The 15,440-nt window shown below is 42.3% G+C and overlaps 1 protein-coding gene across 2 annotated transcripts in view; it reads right to left on the bottom strand.

Moving 5' to 3' along the window:
• Window positions 1–15,440, bottom strand: part of LOC134349406 (slit homolog 3 protein-like) — a 674,478-nt gene that overhangs the window by 101,716 nt on the left and 557,322 nt on the right. The gene's annotated exons all lie outside the window — the stretch shown is intronic.

Raw genomic sequence — 15,440 nt, 5'->3', positions numbered from 1 at the left:
CACCCACGGAAAGGAATCCCATAAGTCTCATTTCCCCCAGTTATTTTCCTGTAACGTGCAATCTTCTTTGTCATATGCCCACCATTTAACTCTAACCCTCTTCTGCCACATACTGAGGGTCAATTTCCACTGGACAATTAATCTACTGGCATGTCCTGGGATGTTGGTTGAAACTAGAGCACAGCCGGAGGGGTAAAATGCATGGCGGGGAGCACATGAAAATTCCACTCAGCTGCCAATAGGGGGCAGCACCACAGTACCGGGAAATGTGGTCATTTCAAATGGAGAGATGGCTCAATATCACATGTACAGTATTGACACATTTTGGTGACAAGTTTATTAACTAAAAGGTGTATTATCCCTGTTTTTATGTCTGCACCATCAGTGTGTAACCCTTTCCAATATCATACAGACCAGGCAAATCAGAACACTTTGGGTGAACTCTGAAGTCTGTACATTGTTAGCACCCACTGATCAGCAAACTCTTCGTTTCCTTTCACGTCTTCTGACAGAGGTCTATTCCTGATTAACTATTTTAGGCCTGAAACTTTGACCATTTATTCATTTCCACAGTTGAGGCCTGACCTGCTCAGTTCCTCCAGCATTTTGTGTGTGTGTGTGTGTGTGTGTGTGTGTGTGTGTGTTGCAGTGATCTAGTCCTCTGAAGTTTACTTCCAAACAGTAACAGCAACACTGTTTGTGCTTCCTCATATTCAACCTAAACACTGCGGGCTAATGATTCAACCAGGCCTGTGTCTCACAGTGTCCACATGAGCACAAGCCAGTGAGGGCTATTTTGGATATTTGTTTTACACATTTTGTTCAAGATTTCCAGCATCTCAAAGGTTCAAAGGTACATTTCATATCAGGGTATGTACAGTATACAACTCGAAAGTTGTCCTCTTCACAAACATCCACAAAACAAAGAAACCCCATAGAATGAATGATAGAAACGTCAAAGCCCCGAAGCCCCCTCCCACTCCCTATGCAGAAGCAGCAGCAAAAGCATCGACGCCCCCACCCACACCCCCGTGCCAGCAAAAGCATCGACCCCCCCTCCCCACCCCCCGTGCCAGCAAAAGCATCGACTTCCCCTCCCCACCCCCCCGTGCCAGCAAAAGAGCACCAACCCCTCTCACCACCCCCCCACCGTGCAAGCAACAACAGCAGCTGCACCAAAGAGCCATTGATCCAGAGTCAATATCCTGTTATTCTATTTGTTTTTTTTTGGATATTCGACCTGTTCTTAGTGTATTTAATTTGTTCAGGGATTTCTCCAAATGCTCCTTATTATGATGTAGCAGCACTTGGTACGTGCTGTGGAAATGAGGTGATATATTTTTTTGGCATGTTGACTCGGGAAGGTCCTGAAGAAGATGGCAGCAGCCCTGGACCTAGCAACTTTCAAATGAGGCGGCCAATAAAGGTAATGTTGCAGTATCACAACGACTAGTTTTGGATTCCGTTCCTGAAGAGGAACAACTGTTGGTACAGGTCCATGAAAGCCTTTGGAATTGTGACATCAGCTCCCTGTTTGTGTTAAATTAAGCAAATGCTGAAGACCTAAACAAAGATATATTGATAAATCAATATCACATTATGCAGAAAGTAATTAGGAGTCTTCAATATCATCAGTGTTGAACTGCACTGAAGTCTTGGTAAGGGCTTTGGAATGGGATATAAAACTTTCCCGTGTCACTGTTAGGGATTTTCAGCTCAGAAAGAATCATTGACGATTTACATTGATGGGTTAATATTTATGCCATTTTGTCGGGTCCTATTTAATAAGATTCTGACTCACTCTGTCTGTAGCACAGGAGAATTAGTTGTTTCATTTACATTGAGATCAGATTGTGTCTTAAAGGAAGTTGGTGCGTTGATTCAATCAGCATTCTTCCTTTGAGCTTAATCTGATCCATCTCTTTTAGAGGGAAGATTTACATATTGAATGTGATTTGCAGAATGTTCATGCCCAGATGGCCTTGATATTCATTATATTTCTAGCATCTGTTTAATATAGTTAATTACTTGTACATATATTGGTAAGTTTGTTTGTCAGCCTCTATATCAAATGAGTTAGTCAGAGAATCACAGAAAGCTACAGCACAGAAAGAGGCTCTTTGGCCCATCTACCCATGCCAAGCCAGTTATCTGCCTAATCTCATCGATTTGCGCCCAGACCATAGTCCTTCATACTCCACCTGTCCATGTTGAAATCGACCTCACATCCACTACTTCCGCTGGCAGCTTGTTCTACACTCTCACCACCCTTTGAGTGAAAAGGTTCCCTTCATGTTCCCCTGAAACATTTCACAAATACACCCTCAAGCCATGACTTCCAGTTGTAGTCTTACCCAACCTCAGTGGAAAAAGCCTGCTTGTGTTTACCCTATCTATATCCCTTATAATTTTGTAGAAAGCTACAAATCTCTTCTCAGTCTTCTACGCTCCAGGGAATAAAGTCCAGACTTACTCAACCTTTCCCTATAACTCTAGTCCCCAAGTCTCGACAACATCCTTGTAGATTTTCCCTCTACCCTTTCAAACTTATTTACATCTTTCCTGTAGATAGGTGACCAGAAAGGCATACAATACTCTAAATTGGACCTCGCCAGTGTTTTATACAATTACAACATAACTCCAACGCCTGTACTGAAGGTCAATGTGCCATAATCCCTTTTTACAACCCTATTTACCTGTGATGCCACATTCAAAGAACTATGGACCTGTATTTCCAGATCCCTCAGTGCCTGTGCCCTACCGCTCATTTTGTAAGACCTATCTACCCTGGCTGGTCCTCCCAAAGTGAAACACCTCACACTTGTCTGCATTATTATTGTCAAATAATAATGAGGCAGCCTACAGAGAAGAAGTCATCACACTGACACAGTGGTGTCAAGAAAACAACCTCTCCCTCAATGTCGCAAAAACAAAGGAGCTGGTTGTGGATTACAGGAGGAATGGAGACAGGCTAACCCCTATTGACATCAATGGATCTGGGGTTGAGAGGGTGGACAGCTTTAAGTTCCTCGGCATAAGCATCACTGAGGATCTCACGTGGCCTGTACATACGGGCTGTGTGGTGAAAAAGGCACAACAGCACCTCTTTCACCTCAGACAGATGAAAAAGTTTGGTATAGGCCCCTCAACTTCTAAGAACTTTCTATAGATGTACAATTGATTCATCCTGACTGGCTGCATCACTGCCTGGTATGGGAACTGTACTTCCCTCAATCGCAGGACTCTGCAGAGAGTGGTGCGGACAGCCCAGCGCATCTGTAGATGTGAACTTCCCACTATTCAGGACATTGACAGAGACAGGTGTGTAAAAAGGGTCTGAAGGATCATTGGGGACCAGAGTCACCCCAACCACAAACTGTTCCAGCTGCTACCATCCGGGAAATGGTACCGCAGCATAAAAGCCAGGACCAGCAGGCTCTGGGAGAACTTCTTCCACCAGGCCATCAGACTGCTTAATTCATGCTGATGCAACTGTATTTCTATGTTATATTGACTATGCTGTTGTACATACCATTTATTATAAATTACTATAATTGCACATTGCACATTTAGACGGAAGCGTAATGTAAAGATTTTTACTCCTCATGTATGTGAAGGATGTAAGTAATAAAGTCAATTCAGTTCAATTCATTTAATTCCATTTGCCATTTTCCAGTCCATTTTTCCGACTGGTCCAGATTCTGCGACAAGTTATTACAGTCTTCCTCGTTATTTACTACACCCCCCAGACTTGGTGTCATCTGCAAACTTACAGATCCAGTTTACTACATTATCATCTAGATCCGAGGTTCCCAACCTTTTTTATGCCACGGACCCCTACCATTAACCAAAGGGACCATGGACCCCAGTTTGGGAACCCCTGATCCAGATTGTTGATATAGATGACAAGTAACAATGGGCTCAGCACTGACTCCTGTGGCTCACCACTAGTCACCGGCCTCCCGTCAGAGAGGCAACCATCTACTACCACTCCCTGGCCTCCCCAGCGAAGCCAAAATCTAGTCCAATTTACTACCTCATCATGAATGCTGAATGATTGAACCTTTTTAAGCAACCTCCTATGTGGGACCTTGTCAAATATCTTGCTAAAGTCCATGTAGACAACATTCGCTGCCTTGTGTTCATCAACTTTCCTGGTAACTTCCTCGAACAACTTAATCATGATTGGTTAGACAGGGTTTACAATGCACAAAGCCATGTTGACTATCCCTAAGACAAAGACTATTGTAAATCTAGTCAAGAAGAAAAGAAAAGTTTATGAAATGTTCAAAAAACTAGGTAATGATAGAGATCAAGAAGAATATAAGGCTAGCAGGAAGGAGCTTAAGAATGAACTTAGGAGAGCCGGAAGGGACCATGAGAAGGCCTTGGTGGATAAGATTACGGAAAACCCCAAGGCGTTCTACAAGTATGTGAAGAGCAAGAGGATAAGACGTGAGAGAGTAGGACCAATCAAGTGTGACAGTGGAAAAGTGTGTATGGAACCGGAGGAGATAGCAGAGGTACTTAATGAATACTTTGCTTCAGTAGGCACTATGGAAAAGGATCTTGGTGATAGTAGGGATGACTTGCAGCAGACTGAAAAGCTTGAGCATGTAGATATTAAGAAAGAGGATGTTCTGGAGCTTTTTGAAAGCATCAAGTTGATGAGATGATGAGAGGCATTGATCGTGTGGATAGTCAGAGGCTTTTTCCCAGGGCTGAAATGGCTAGCATGAGAGGACACAGTTTTAAGGTGCTTGGAAATAGGTACAGAGGAGACATTGGGGGTAAGTTTTTTATGCAGAGAGTGGTGAGTGTGTGGACTCGGCTGCCGGCAGCGATGATGGAGGCAGATATGATAAGGTCTTTTAAGAGACTCCTGGATAGGCACATGGACTTTAGAAAAACAGAAGGCTATGGGTAACCCGAGGTAATTTCAAAGGTAAGTACATGTTCGGCACAGCATTATGGGCTGAAGGGCCTGTATTGTGCTGTTTCTATGTTGCTATGTTTTTTCAATGTAATCAGCCCGTCTTTCTAAATACTTATACATCCGGTCCCTTGGAACACCTTCCAATACCTTTCCCACTATTGATATCAATCTTACTGGCCTATAATTTCACAGCTTATTCGTACAGCCTTTCTTAAACATGGAACAACGTTAGTTATCCTCCATTCCTCTGGCACCTCACCTGTGGCTAAGTATCTCTGCTAGGGCCCTTGAAATTTCTACACTAGCCTCCCACTGGGTCTGAGGGAACACCTTGCCAGGCCCTGGGGATTTATTCACACTAATTTTCCTCAAGACAGCAAAAACTTCATCCTCTCTAATGTGTACAGGGTCCATGACCTCGCAACTCCATTTCATCATATCTATAGACTGCATCCGTCTCCCGGGTAGTTACAGATGCAAAAAATCCTTTTTAGGATCTCCTATATCTCTTTCAGCTCAAAGCATGGATTACCACTATAATCTTGAAGAGGGCCAATAATGTCTCTTGCTATTCTTTTGCTCTTAATATATATGTGGAAGCCCTTAGCATCTTTTTTACCTTGTCTGCTAGAGAAATTAGCCCTCCTAATTTCCTTCTTAAATTTTCTCTTGCATTTCTTATACTCCTCAAGTACCACATTTGCCCCTTCCTGCCCATATCTGTTATGCACCGCCATTTTTTTTATTAGCTAGAGCCTCATTACCTCTCGAAAACCAAGGTTCTCTAAAACTGTTATCCTTGCCTTCTTTCCTGACAGGAACATACATACTCTGTACTCTCAAAATTTTGCCTTTGAAGGCCTCCCATTTACCAAGTACGCCTTTGCCAGAAAACAAGTGTTCCAATCCATACTTGCCAGATCCTTTCTGATACCATCAAAATTGGCCCTTATCCAATTTAGCATCTCAACCCCAGGACCTATTCTCTCCCGTAATTATCTTGAAACTAATGGCATTATGATCACTAGATGCAAAGTGTTCCCCTACACAAATTTCAGTCACCTGCCCTGTCTCATTCCCTAATAGGAGATCTAGTATAACACTCTCTCTAGTTGGGACTTCAATGTACTAATTTAGGAAACTTCTTTGAACACATTTGACAAACTCTTTCCCATCCAGCTGTTTTACAGTATAGGAGTCCCAGTCAATATGTGGAGAATTGAAATCACCTCCTATCATAACCTCATGTTTCTTGCAACAGTCTGCAATCTCTGCGAATCTGCTCCTTTAGTTCCTGTGGATTGTTTGGAGGTCTGTAATATAATTGCTTTAATTTGGTCATATCTTTCTTATTCTTCAATTCTACCCATAAAGCCTCACTAGCACTCAGATCTGCAGCTGGATCTTCAACTTCCTCACAGACAGGACCCAGGCTGTAAAAATAGGGGACAAGCTCTCCTCTACAATCACTCTGAGCACCAGTGCCCCACAAGGCTGTGTACTCAGCCCCCTGCTGTACTCACTGTACACCCATGACTGTGTAGCCAAGTTTCCAGCGAACTCAATATATAAGTTCGCTGATGACACCACAATTGTAGGTCGTATCTCAGGTAATGATGAGTTTGAGTACAGAGAGGAAATTAAGAACCTGGTGGCATGGTGTGAAGGCAATAACCTATCCCTCAATGTCAGCAAGACGAAGGTTGTTGACGTCAGAAGGAGTAGCAGACCGCACGACCCAATTTACATCGGTGGTGCGCAAGTGGAACAGGCCAAAAGCTTTAAGTTCCGCGGGGTCAATATCACAAATGACCTGACTTGGTCCAACCAAGCAGAGTTCACTGCCAAGAAGGCCCACCAGCGTCTTTACTTCCTGAGAAAACTAAAGAAATTTGGCCTGTCCCCTAAAACCCTCACTAATTTTTATAACCGTGGAAAGCATTCTTCTTGGGTACATCACAACCTGGCATGGAAGCTGTCCTGTCCAAGACCGGAAGAAGCTGCCGAATATCGTGAACAGAGCCCAGCACATCACACAAACCAATCTTCCGTCCTTGGACTCACTTTACACCGAATGCTGTTGGAGCAGAGCTGCCAGGATAATCAAGGACATGACCCACCCAACTAACACACTTTTTGTCCCTCTTCCCTCCAGAGAAGGCTCAGGAGCTTGAAGACTCGTACGGCCAGATTTGGGAACAGCTTCTTTCCAACTGTGATAAGACTAGTGAACGGATCCTGACCCGTATCTGGGCTGTACCCTCCAAATATCTGGACCTGCCTCTCGGTTTTTTTGCACTACCTTACTTTCCCTTTTCTATTTTCTATTTATGATTTATAATTTAAATTTTTAATATTTACTATCGATTTGTACTCCAGGGAGCATGAAGAGCAGAATCAAATATTGCTGTGATGATTGTACGCTCTAGTATCAATTGTTTGGCGACAATAAAGTATAAAGTATAGATGAGCTCTCCAGTCTGTCCTGACTGAGCACTGGCATGCCGTTTTCCCAGTCAAGTAACATTACTCCTCCCTCTTTAATCCCTCCTGCTCTATCATGTTCAAAACAACAAAAAGCCAGGGCCTGCTCCTCCTGCAACCAAGTCTCACAAATGTCATAATTCCATGTGCTGATCCATGCCCTAAGTTCATCGGCCTTTCCTGCAATGCTCCTTGCATTGAAATATACGCAGCTCAAAACATTTGTCCCACCATGTTCAACTTTTTGAATCCTGACCTTGTATGTAGACTTAACAACACTTTTCTCCACAGTCACTCCAGAACCTGTTCTGGCACCAGGCGCTTTGATTCCCATCCTCCTTCAATTCTAGTTTCCCCACCCCCCCACCCCCAACCCTGTGCAGCACAAGTAAATCTTCCCATTAGGATATAAGTTTACAGAATTGCTATCTTGACATTTAAGAGATCAAGAATAGCAAGCATGAAGTATTACGGGAATGTCTCAGTCCTGTTTTGATCACAAAATCAATGCCTGCCTGATGATGAAAAGAGTATGAAGCTAATCTAATGCTGTGAGATTTTTTATGAAAATTAATTTGTATTTAGTCGGATGCCAGTCTGTCAGATTGTAATTGATGCATAACTGACTTGCTCATATTTCCTTTATAAACTTAAAGTATTTTCCAATTGTCTATTTGCAATTACTGTAAACATACGGTCAACTGGGCAATGTCACTAATGGATAAAAGTGATGGAAGATCAATGAAGTAATTTGAACAAAAGAAGTGAATGTGATAGAGTGCCAGCTTAATTCCATAAATGCAAGAGTTATCATCGTCAAACAAAACAAAACATGACAACTGGACAGCAAAAGATCACATAAAATATAAAAGAGCAGAACAGGTTATACCACAGGATCTGGACGAAGTAAGACAGTCAACAAAAGATGGCCATGTTAATGTAAGAGCAACTGCAAGGAACATACGACTATATGAAAACCAACAGAAAATTATTAAATGTGGTCAAGACAATATGGGGTACCTGAAAACTGAAAATGGTGATGTTGTACATAACAATAAGAAGATAATGAGTATTTACAATTAATACTTTGCACCGATATTTATGGAATCAGAATATATCATCAGGCCATAAGATATGGGAGCAGAATCAGGCCATTTGGCCCACTGAGTCTACTCTGCCTTTTCTTCACAACTGATCCAATTTTCCTCTCAGCCCCAATCTCCTGCCTTCTCCTTGTATCCCTTCTGATCCTGACCGGTCAAGAATCTATTAACCTCTGCCTTAAGTATACATAAAGATTTGGCCTCCACAGCTGTCTGTGGCAAAGAATTCTACAGATTCACCATGCTATAGCTAAAGAAACTCCTCCTCATCTCCATTCTAAAAGCACGCTCCTCTATTCTAGGCTGTGTCCTCTGGTCTTTGACTCTCCCAACATAGGAAACATCTTCTCCACATCCACTCTATCAGGGCCTTTCACCATTCGATAAGTTTATTGAGGTCATCCCCTCATTCTTCTGAATTCTAATGATTTAAGGCCCAGAGTCATCAAACGCTCTTCATATGACAAGCAATTCAATTTTTGAACTATCTTTGAACGCTCTTCAGTTTCAGCACAACCTTTCCAAGATAAGGGGCCCAAACCTGCTCACAATACTCCAAGTGAGGCCTCACCAGTGCTTTATAAAGTATCAACATTACATCCTTGCTTTCATTCTAGTTCTCCTGAAATGAAAGCTAACGTTGCATTTTCCTTCCTCATCACAGACTCAACCTGCAAATTAACCTCTAGGGAATCCTGCACAAGGACTCCCAAGTCCCTATGCACCTCAGATTTTTGTATTTTCTCTCCATTGAGAAAATAATCAACCCTTTTATTTCTTCTACCAAAGTGCATGACCATATACTTCCTGATACTGTATTCCATCTGCCATTCCTTTGTCCATTCTCCTAATCTGTCTGTCCTTCTGTAGCCTTTACTTCCTCAAAGCTACCTGCCCCTCCACCTATCTTCATATCGTCTGCAAACTTTGTGCCAATTCCATCATCCAATTCATTTATATATAATGTAAAAAGAACCTGTCCCAACACAGATCCCTGTGGAACACCACTAGTCACTATCAGCCAACCAGAAAAGGCTCCCTTTGTTCACACTCTTTGCCTCCTGCCAATCAACCACTGCTTTATCCATGCTAGAATCTTTCCTGTAATACCATGGGCTCATAGCTTGTTAAGCAGCCTCATGAGTGGCACCTTGTCAAAGACCTTCTGAAAATCCAAGTACACAACATCAATTGATTATCCTTTGTCTATCCTACTTGTTCGGGTGGTGGGTAGTGGCTCCATATGTCACTACTACAGGGCGTGACGACCCTGCCTTACACGAGTCCTGGGCTCAGCTGGCTCCGGCTGACAGTACCCGGGATGGGCCCCTATCCAGGGTTATGGACCCCACTGCCTTGTGGGTATCTTCGGGAGAAGAGAAGGCTAAGGAGCAAACCCTAAACAAATCCGGAGTGGAGCCCCTAAGGCGGTTGGATGATGTATCACGTCTCCTCCCGGCAGCTCCTGCAGCCAAGCTGATGCCAAATGTACTGCTTGGCATTCCTTTGGACCACATCCATGAGGCCCAGAGGGGGATCTCCATATTCATCGCTTAGGTCTGCGCCCCGGAAAACCGGGCACATCCATTGTCTACTTAGACAGATGGACCCATTTTTATTATTATCCTGCTTGTTATTTCTTCAAAGTACTCCAACAGATTTGTCAGGCAAGATTTTCCCTTGAGGAAACCATGCTGACTACGGCCAATTTTATCAAGTACCCCGAGGCCTCATCCTTAATAATTGACTCAAACATCTTCCCAAAACTGAAGTAAGACTAACTGGCCTATAGTTTCCTTTCTTCTGCCTCTCTCCCTTCTTGAAGAGTGGAATGACATTTGCAATTTTCCAGTTTTCTGGAACCATTCCAGAATCTAGTGATTCTTGAAAGGTCATTGCTAATGCCACCACAATCTCTTCAGCCACTGTTTTCAAAACTCTGGGCTGTACACGATCTGGTTCAGGTAACTTATTTACCTTCAGACCTTTCAATTTCCCAAGAACCTTCTCTCTAGTTATGGTAATTTCACACTTCATGCCCCCTGACATTTGAAACTTACACCATATTGCTAGTGTGTTCCACAGTGAAGACTGATGCAAAATACTTATTCAGTTTGTCCACCAATTCATTGTCCCCCATTACTGCTTCTCCAGCATCGTTTTCCAGTGGCCCGATATCCACTCTCTCCTCTCTTTTACACTATAAGTATCTGAAAAAACTTTTGGTAGCCTCATACTATATATCATGCTACAGAGAAATGAAAATTGAATGACTGAATTTCACATAGAGAAGTTATCATTATGAAGATAATAAAGGCAACAAATTCTCAGGGCCAGGTAGCTTCCATCTGAGGATTTAAATGTCCTAACTGTAGTTTTAAAATGCTCTTTGCTTGGAATCCTTTCCATTACACTGCGCCCTACTAAACAAGAAAGGTAAACCATGAAATTTTTGATTAGTAAACATAAGAACTGTTATTGGGAAATGATTCAAGTCTATCATTAGGGTAATGATAGCTTTGAACATCCTAATACTTGTATACTCATGTCAGTCAGACCAGCTCAAGGCTGACTTAGCATTTTGAAGATGTGGTTAACATAGGAGATGTTGACTGAATGAATAGGTTTATCACATTGATTTCCTGAAGGTATTGTTCATGAAATCTTCAGGTGACGCTTGTGGAATTGAAGGCAAATTGTCAACCTGGTTAGGGCTGTGTCTGACCAGCAGGATTCCAATGGCAGAACTAACAGGCAAACACCATAGATGACAGGACGTGACTAGTCGATAACACATCCTGTACTTAAAGGAATTAAGTGATAGTATGGAAGTCCGTATATCCAAGATTGCCAAAGATGGCCATCATTGAAAGCAATGTAGATGGAAATATAATATTACAGCATAATGTAACTAGATCAGATGAATGGACGATACAATGGCAAATAGAATTTCATTGTAGAAATCCACTTTAGACCTGGAAAGAATGGAATGGGCTTCCTTCTGAATAGTGGTAAACTCTGAACGACAACTGCCAAAGAAGCATTGTGGTCTCTTGGTCTGTTTGCAGAGATCATGAAGCAATCATGGAAAGATGCAGATTATAGTCAAACGGGCTGAAGGAAGGGAGACCCAGTAGCAGGTTATGTTACAGATATATAAAGCCGTGGTTAAACAAAATTACAACTTGTGTGAGCAGCTATCATCAGGTGGGTTAAAACTCAGCATGGATGGAGCATTGGGTGATTGGCAAGAGGCAAAGGAAGTATTTTCTGATTGGCTGCCAGTGACTAGTGGTTTTCCACAGGGGTGGAGTTAGGTTCCATTTCTTTTTACAATGTACGTCAATGATTTGGATGATGGAATTGATGGCTTTGTTGGTAAGCTTTCAGGTGATACAAATGTAGATGCAAGGCCAGATAGTTCTGAGGAATCAGGGAGGCTGCAGAAGGACTTAAGACAAATTAGGAGAATTGGCAAGGAAGTGACAGATGGAATCAGTGTCAGGAAGTTTACGGCCATGCATTTAGGTAGAAGGAGTAAAGCATAGACTATTTTCTGAAAGGGGAACAAATTCAAAAATCTGAGGGGCAAAGTGACTTGGGACGAGCAAAGGTGGAGGTTAACTTCAAAGCTGAGAGTGGAGAGGAAGGCAAATGCAGTGTTAGTATTGATTTCGAGAGGGCTAGAATATGAAAACAAGAATGTAATGCTGAGGCTCTATAAGGCACTGGAGAGACCTCGCTTGGAGTATTGTGAGCTGATCTGGGCCTCTTATTTAACAAAGGATGTGCTGACATTGGAGAGAGGAGGTTCACAAAAATGATTCTGGGAATGAAATGCTTATCATATAAGAAGCAATTGATGGCTTTGGGCCTGTAGTCACTGGAATTTAGAAGAATGAGGGGGGGATCTCTCTGAAACATATCGAATGTTGAAAGGCCTAGACAGAGTGGATGTGGAGAGGATGTTTCCTGTAGTGGGAGAGTCTAGGACTAGAGAGCACAGCCTCAGAATAGAAGGACTTCCATTTAGAACAGAGGTAAGGAGGAATATCCTTAGTCAGAAGGTGGTGAATCTGTGGAATTCATTTGCGCAGATGGCTGTGCAGGGCAGGTCCTTGGGTGTATTTAAGGCGGAGGTTGATAGATTCTTGATAAGTCAGGATGTGAAAGATTACAAGGAGGAGGCAGGGAAATGGAACCATGATCAGATGTTGGAGCAGACTTGATGGGCCAATTGACCTAATTCTTCGCCTATGTTTCATCGTCTTATGGGTTCTGCTGAACTGCAAGATGCCTGGACTCCATTAGCACATTAGCATGTCACAGGTGAAATACCAGGGCCTCACCCATCATATGACGCCAGCTCTGTGGCAGATAGCATGAGCAGCTGGTTAGGCCTCACTTCACCACGATCACATCTCCCATAGCTACGAATGCTTGTGAATGGTTCATAAATTTTTTAAATCATTTATGGATCAGTCAAAAAATAAAAATGTAGAAAAGTGTATTAAAATGTTATAAGTTAAAATACACACTCTTTTAAAACTAATAAATCTAAACTAATTAATCAAATAAAAAGTTAGACCATAGACCCTAGAATTCTACAGCACATTACTGGCCCTTTGGCCCACAACGTTCTGCTGACCATGTAATCTACTTTAGAAACTGCCTAGGCTTCCCTACTGTATGGCCCTCTATTTTTCTAAGCTCCATGTACCTATCTAAGAGTTTCTTAAAAAACCCTATTGTATCCACCTCTACCACTATCACTGGCAATGCATTCCACACACCCACCACTCTCTGTGTAGAAAACTTACCTCTGACATCCCCTCAGTACCTGCTTCTAAGCACTTTAAAACTGTGCCCTCTCATGTTAGCCATTTCAGCCCCGGGAAAAAGCCTTTGGCTATCCACGTGATTAATGCTTCTCATCATCTTACACACCTCTGTCAGGTCACCTCTCATCCTCCGTTGCTCCAAGGAGAAAAGGCCAAGTTCACTCAACCTATTCTCATAAGGAATGCTCTCCAATCCAGGCAACATCCTTGTAAATCTCCTCTGCACTCTTTCTTTAGTATCCACCTCCTTCCTGTAGTGAGGTGTCCAGAACTGTACACAATACTCCAAGTGGGGTCTAACTAAGGTCTTATATGGCTGTAACATTACAGTTGATGAAGGCCATCACACCATACACCTTCTCAACAACGCTGTCAACCTGCACAGCAGCTTTAAGTGTCCTACGGAGTGTCCGTGTGCTTACCATTCTCCAGGCAACCTGAAAGAGGCTGCTGCACTTGTGACAGATTTAGCTGGGCAGGTTCATTGGGTGCATTTCCAGCCCAAGAGTGGGAAATCTGTGTAAGTCCGCACGATACTATTCAACGCCTCGAGGCATCCCCTAACGCGGATCAGGTACGCAAACCATGCATTGCATGCAAGCTGCACTACAGCTTCTGCTTGCAAATAGCCTGGCTGCAGGTGTACGTGCTGTAAGGAGAGTTGATCAAATCAAGTTGAAGTTTTCTTTCAGCCAGCGGAAATCTTTGACTAAAGGCAGGTGTCAGAAAGTTAGAACTAGGACATCCAGGGGTGATGCTGGGAAACTTTTCTGTATGCTAAAGTGAAGTTTCCAGTAGTGAGAACTATTGTTAATATTCCATTTGAGAATTAGATTTTAGATAATCAGTTATTAATGGATAATAATGTATAAAGGACATTATATAGCCAAAATCGTACTGTGGTAAAAGACTAACCCTGTTCCCAAGTTCTGAAATAAATAATGGAAGATAGTTTAAGTAAGATTTTTGGTAATTATACATGTGATTATTCTCCAGAGCTTTCTTTGCTATGTGGCAAAAAAATATAACAGTTGGGTGGGGAGAATCCCTATATAAATTATGTTTTTTAACTTCTTAATTCTAAAAATTATTGTACACAATGTGTTCTAATATTAGCCTCTTCAAAGGGAGAAGACAACACAGCATAATCCACAGAATTGTCCTCAGTGAGGTAACTGTAAATCTCAGGTACACAGTTCTGCGCTAATGGAATGTCGGAAAGGTACTGTTTGCCAAGCACAAGGGAACACAGTCTGCCTCGGGCTGTTAATTGACAGCTAGAGAACTCTTAGAAATATAACAGCATCCGTGATAACACAAAGCTTTTGAGAACAGGAAAAGATCCTTATGACTACTGCAAGACATCTGTCCATTGTAGGATGTATCTTTTTCCTGTACCCATAACTCGATGATGTTCAAAATAAACATTTAAGTTTTAGTTGATATACAATGCACCCAGTGAATCACATCAAAGACGGAAGTGTACTTCCGGTGAAGGGCTGGCTAACCTGCTCACCCGGATAGCCACTGACAGGTGATTAGCAGATGAGAATAAATTTCATATTTCCTTGGCAAAAAAGCAGAAATTGAAGAAAAAAGCCTTAACACATGTGTTATTTTTCTATGCTGTTCCATTGGAATAATTCCAGCATAAAATAACCCAAACCCTTGGTCATTGATAGGGAAAATACCAAGACTTTTCTTGAAACACCGCTCATCAGTGAACAGATAGAAGTTTCTTTATTGGTCATTTGAATTATAGAATCATTAAATTGTACATCACAGAAGATGGCCCTTCAGGGCCAGCTCATCTGTACCTGCTGTGAAGTCTATCTTCACTGATCCCATCTGCCGGACATATCCCTCAACATCTTTCCTATCCATGTAGCTATCCAAATGCTATTTAAATATTATAATTGTATCTATATCTATCACCTTCTCTAGCATCACATTCCAGACATTAACCACCCTGTCTGTGAAAATTTACCCCACAGATCACCTTCAAATGTCTCCCTTCTTATCTGTGCCCTTTAGTTCCAGACTATCCCACTCACTGTGAAAGACTCTTACTATTTA

Source organism: Mobula hypostoma, chromosome 7, assembly GCF_963921235.1.
Source record: "Mobula hypostoma chromosome 7, sMobHyp1.1, whole genome shotgun sequence".
In the NCBI taxonomy this organism is placed as follows: Eukaryota; Metazoa; Chordata; class Chondrichthyes; order Myliobatiformes; family Myliobatidae; genus Mobula; species Mobula hypostoma.
The sequence above is the reverse complement of the archived record's forward strand: the minus strand, read 5'-3'. Positions and strand labels throughout refer to the sequence as shown.